Below are 6,000 nucleotides of genomic sequence, written 5' to 3'. Positions count from 1 at the left end.
CAGCATGCAGGAGCGCCCAGGCGGCTCCTCGCAGGGCTCTGAGGAACCTGTGCTCCAAATTCCTATCTGTGAGGAGTCTTCTTGGAAATCTGTTTCTACAGGAGGAGCCAGGAGGACAAAGAGGCAAGAGGACAGGACTGGCACTCTTCCTGGGAAAGCTGTGGTCAGCCTAGAGGTGAAGCAGAGTCAGGAGAAGGAGCGGCAAGCGGCGAGAGAGCCCAAGGCAAGGGCTTCAGGGACAGCTGCCGCCTGTTTCCTGAGCTCTTTGCAGCAGAGCTCGCCCAGCGCTACAAGAACATGGGCGCAGACCCGTCACCTCTGCCCACCTGCTCCTTCTGTGCTCTGGCTGACAACGCCTCTTCACGGGACCACTGGATTTCCCTGGAGTCACCTCAGCCCACAGCATCCTCTTGCCCCTCCTACCAATACCAGCAGGACTATTATCTGTTAGAGGATGATGATTAGTGATAGTGAGAGATGATTAGTGATAGTGATAGACATAAATAGTGATAGTGCTAGTGATTCTTTAAGTGATAGTGGTAGGGACAGTTGATATGAGAGGGTGGTGGTTGTTTTAATGATAGCGTTAGTTAATATTAGAAGATAGTGATTGTTTTAATGATAGCGTTACTTGATATTAGAGGAGGGTAATTGTACTAGTGATAGTGATAGTGATACATAGTGATAGTGGTAGTGATGGTAGGGATACTTGATATTAGAGGGTGGTGGTTGTTTTAATGATAGTGATAGTTAATAGTAGAGGATAGTGATTGTTTTAATGATAGCGTTATTTGATATTGGAGGACAGCGATTGTATTAGCGATAGTGATAGTTAATATTAGAGGATGGTGATTGTTTTAGTGATAGTGGTACATTTAGTGATTGTGATACTTGGTATTAGCAGATAATGATTGTTTTCTTGATATTGATAAATAAATATGTTTCCAAAAGCAGTAAATTCTTGCCTGGTGTGGCTGTTTCTGTTGGGGTAGAATGCACAGAGCTGGGAGCAGGGCTGGGGCTGTGACAGGAGCTCTGAGAAACTTGCACTGCAGTGCAGGAGCTGCTTGTGCCACCTCAGCCTGCTTTGCTAGCAGTGGCCGTTCACAAAGCTTTCCTGCACCAGCATGGGGACACGCTGGCTAGCAGTGACATGCAGAAACTTCTCTGGGAGCTCATTTGGGATGCTGCCCTGAATCAAGAAGGTCTGGGCAGAGTGGGAAAGATGTTCTGCGAGGGATGGCTGTCTAGTAGCGAGCACATCAAGGAGACGCAAGGTGGTGACTTAGGAGGTGGCAGTCCCTCCCTGAAGAGCTTCAAGAGAGGAGCATCAAGGAGCGGAAAGCTGGAGCCGGGCTGTGTGAGAGGGGAAGGAATGTCCTATCAATCACAGGAGCCTTCTTAAAAATTAGATGGATAACAGCGACTACAATTATAATAAAAGTTACAGTCTTGTCGCAAGCAGTATGGGAAAAAAGCCCAGAGCTGGAATACAACAGAGAACTTTGATGTGATCTTTTGCTTGAGCGAGTGTGGCAGTTGCAGGCTCCTTTATTCCTGTTTTTGGACTTGACTTAACTTTTAGTTCAGGGAGATTAAGACTCAGGCAGTATAGACTGGGGTATTTCCTGCTCGATTTCTCAAGTGATGGAATGTAGGAAGGCCTTGCAGGTGGAAAGAAGTGACGGAGTGCCTGTCTCAGATGAAGCAAGCGAGGCACTGCAAGAAACCAGCATGCCGGGGAACTGCTGTCCTGGGCTCACGAGTCCGACTGACGGTGGCCCTGCAGGCCTTTGCCCATGCCTGCTCCAGCTGGGCCATCTGCAGCCAAAGCTGGAGGTGTGAGTGCAGCAAAGCTGCTGTCCAAGAAACGCAGCACAGCTGCTGCTGAGGCTAACTGTTGCCTGCAGTGTGCGGGGAGGATATTGCCGGCAGCAATTGCCAGAGAGATGCTTGAAGGCATCTCTGGACAAGGGGCTTCTGGGGGTGTCCTTCTACTTCTTGCTCGGGCGGTAAAGACTGTCCCAAGACAATGCTCTTCCCTTTGAAGTGATGAAGAGGAACCACTAAGCTCCTCACCCTTGTTCCTCTCCTCTGCTCTCCACAGCAGCTCCGGCTGCGCCTCTGCGCCCTCTCTCATGGGCCTCTCTGAGATACCAGCAGCTCTGAGATAGCCACCTCCTGAGAGGGCAGCCCAAGGCTCTGTTCAAAAGAGAGCTGTGCCTCAACCCTTGAACCAAGCCTCACAAGCTCTTGTCATATAGACACCCACACCTGCAGCCTTCCAGATGCACAACTGAGAGCTGTGGCACATATGCATGGTCATGCTCTGCAGTGCACTTTCTGAAATGCCTCGGCTGCTTCTGAGGGAGCTGACATGCCACTGCAGCAGGAAAACACCTGTGGATTCAATGGGGTCCGGCAAAAACCGTGCCTGGCATTTGCCTTGTGCGTTGCTCTGTCCAGTCGCCAGTGCCTTGGTTTGCCACCTCATCCCTGCTCTCTGCCCCTGGGGCCGGCAGGGGCGGGCCCGGGGCTGTGGGGTTGTGCCGGCCCCGCTTCCCGGGCCACAGCTCCAGCTGCTGCCGCTGCCTCTGAGCGGCCCCGCTCCGGCGCGAGGGCCGAGGCGCCAGTGCCGGGCCCGATTGGCCGCTGTCGTGGCGCTGCAGGAGAGCTCCCCGCCGTGTCCCGGCTGCAGAGAGCGGCTGCCGGGCCGGTTCGCCTGGGAGCCTGAAGCGAGCATGGCCCAGGGAGCGGAGCCGAGAAATAGAGACGGAAGAGACAGGGGCAGGAAGCAGAACGGAGAGACAACGGGAGCAAAAGAGGGCCAGGGAACGGGAGCGGAGCTGCAGGAAGGGGCAGCAGGGACAGAGGAAGAGACGCAGAATGAGCAGGAGGGAGCAGGAGAGAGCGCAGTCTGGGCTGGAGCAGGATGGAGACTCTTGAAGAAGCTTTGAGGGACCACAAAATAGAGAGTGAGTGGCAAAGGAACAGGGCTATAGCGGGCAAGCAAGGGACTGGCAAGTGGCTAGAGCAACACACAAGGAGAAGTGCCCAGGGGCAGTTTTTGTATGCACTCCAGTAAATCCAGAGGTGCTTTCCTGCTGCAGTGGTCGCTGCCAGCCAGTGGCAGCAGCTGGGGCTGAGGCCCGGCAAGCGGGGCCGGCACAGCCCCGCAGCCCCGTGCCCGCCCCTCAGGGTCCCGTGCGCAATGGCGGCAGCAGGGGACGCGGAGGCAGCGGGCTGCGGGCGGCGCCGCCGCCCTGCCGGCCCACACGCCGCGGGCGGCTTCAGCAGCAGCACTGCAGGAGCTCTGGGGACACTGGTGCCACAGCTGGTGACGAGCCGCCGAGCAGCACAATGGCGCGGAGCGCGGTAAGGGAGAGCCTGGGCGTGCGGCCGCTTAAGGAACACAGGAGGGCCGTGTTCATCGGTGCCTCCCCTCGGGCAGGAATGGAGGGTCCGAGATGGCGCTCAGAGCCAAGGCCGAGGCAGCTGGGAGGCCTGCCTGGGTCCAACGTAGGAAGGAGTTGTCACCAAGACAGCGTCCAGCCTGCTCTGGCCCTCTGCTCATTTTGTTCCGCTGCCTTGACGGTGGGCAGTGATGTGTGCTTGATTCCAGAGGATGCCATGGGCTGAGTTTCTGCAGCTTGTCAGCTGCATAGGACTCTTACGAGCCTTGGAGAGAGACCCGAGGGGTGGAAATCTGTCAGTGCCTCTTTGCTTGCAGCTGGAAACACCTGGGGGTTAAGTGGTGCTTCAGGGACAACTGTACCAAAGGTGCTCTAGAAGGCTGTCCAAGAGCTTCTGAGCGTAGGTTGCCTGGCACACAGAAGTCATGCATATTTATTTGCCAGAAGAGCTGCTCGGCTAAAAGGCCAGCAGTGTTAACTGATATCTGCAGCAACCAAGACATTTGTGTGTGTCCCGTGGCAGTGCCTGATGGTGTCCGAGGACAAGCCAGAGGGAGCTGAGGGGCTCTGGATCACTGCTTGAGGGATCTGGGCCGCATGTGGTATTTTCTTCCGCCACGTGCAGTGAGCCAGACCCAGGAAGGCTCTAGAGGTGAAGAGGCGGCAGCCTGGTGTTCCCAGCAGCAGTGTGGGAGTTTGAGCGTGGGTTAGTGTACAGGACAGCAGGCCTGATGGTGGCACATGGGCTACATCTGCCTGAAAGGGAGAAAGGCTCTTGGCTCCAGAGTTAGCAGGGCTCCTTGAGAGAGCTTTAAGTAGCATTGGAAGTGGAAAAGGGAGTAAACCAGGCTGACGGGGGAGATGCGTGAGCACTGCACAGCCATGTTTGCGTGACAGTGGAGGATGGAAGCAGTGCTGCCATCAAAGGTCATGAAACTGTAGCAGAAGTCATGGGAAAAGCAGGTTTTTGCCACAATTCTTTCAGACAAAAATACTACCAAAGAAACACTCTTGACTTTGGGCTTTTTACAGCAGCCTTAATCCAGGTCTTCTTATAGGGAATTTCTGAGGAATAAGACGTGAGTGCCTCTGCATTCCCATGCACAATGCTGCCTCCAAAATACTCCAGCCCTTCTCCATTTGGCTCCTTCCATTCCTGTGCAGAATAAGGAAATTCAATAGAGGGGAGGTGCAGGAATTCACAGGCAACGTGGGCGTACGTTGGGGCCTTCACAGCCATCACTTTGGTATGAGGTCACAGAGCTCTGTTTGATGTCAGGTTCCAGAGCCCCACTGTGCTCTTCAGTGCTCACTCTGGACAACACTGCAGCAGCAGCAGCAGCAGCAGCAGCAGCAGCAGCAGCAGCAGCAGCAGAGTGTTGCTAGCAGGGGGGATGATGGTCCTGAGCCGCTACCTCCTGCTGCTCTTTCTCGTGGCCCTGCCAGCCCAGAATGCCCAGAGTGCTCCAGCAGCTGGGCAGGGAGCAGGTAGGCAGGCAGGGGCCAGCACACCGCCCTGGTTGGCAGCAGCAGGGCCGGGAGCAGGGATGGCTGAGCCAGGAAGGCAGCACGGGGCAGGCAGAGGCTCCAGGGGCTCCATGGGAGGTGTGAGGGGCTGCAGCTGCTTTAGGCTGCAGCATGGATAGAGCTTCCTAAGGAGCAAGGATGTGGGGAGGGTCGGGTCAGGCCCGGAAGCTCAGCACCAGTTCTCCATCACTCAGCAGTGGCTGTCCGTCCCTCCGCTCTGGTTGTCCAGCCTTGTGGCCCAGCTCCAGGGCTGACCCGCACACAGATCATGTGGGCACGCCACGGCTTTTCCCTTCATGTGGGAGCTGCCAGCTCAGTGTCCCAAGGGCAGCCAGACCCCCCTGCAGCTGTGAGGATGCAGAGCTACCTGAGCGTGCCCTATTCAGTGCCTTCCACATCCAGGCCTTGAGGTGTGCCCATCAGGGCAGTGCACGTGATGGTAACTTCTTGTGGGTGTTTGGTTGTAGTTGTGGAGACAGAGAGTGCTCTTTCAGGCCCTGAGCGAGGGGCAGATACCGTGCTGACTCCGAGCTGGTACCTCAAGCGTGAGTAGTCAGTCTGTCCTGCCTTCACAAAAAGGAGCGTCCCTTTTCCCTATTTTATTAATGAGAAAAATACCGTCATAGGTTAACGTGCTTTTGTAAATCTAACAGTAGGGATGAACGATGACAAGGTTCCTGAAGGATTGCCGGCTGTTCCAGAGGAGCTCCTGGCAGCCTTGGATAAAGCCCCATCTGGTTAGTATATCCCACTCTGTTAACCCTGGCAGCTGGGAAGCTGAGCTTTTGCTTCCTGTAGGCATGTGCTGTGTCCTGGACAGCCAGAAGCACTCAGTCAGAGTCTTGCTGCAGGCCCACTCCATTTCACAGCTCCTGCAGGGAGCCCTAGAGATGGTCCAGCACAGCCTCTGCTGGCAGCTGTGCTTCCAGATGATTGCCAGGGCCTTCTCCAGCTGCTGCTGCAGTTGTAGCATTCCTGGCCAGGGCTGCTCTGTGCAGACATTGGCATCCAGATGTTGGGCAAAGGCCAGTGCTGAATTTGGGTTCGGCACACGCTCAGC

The sequence above is a fragment of the Passer domesticus genome, chromosome Z, assembly GCF_036417665.1.
Source record: "Passer domesticus isolate bPasDom1 chromosome Z, bPasDom1.hap1, whole genome shotgun sequence".
Taxonomy (NCBI): Eukaryota; Metazoa; Chordata; class Aves; order Passeriformes; family Passeridae; genus Passer; species Passer domesticus.
The sequence above is the reverse complement of the archived record's forward strand: the minus strand, read 5'-3'. Positions refer to the sequence as shown.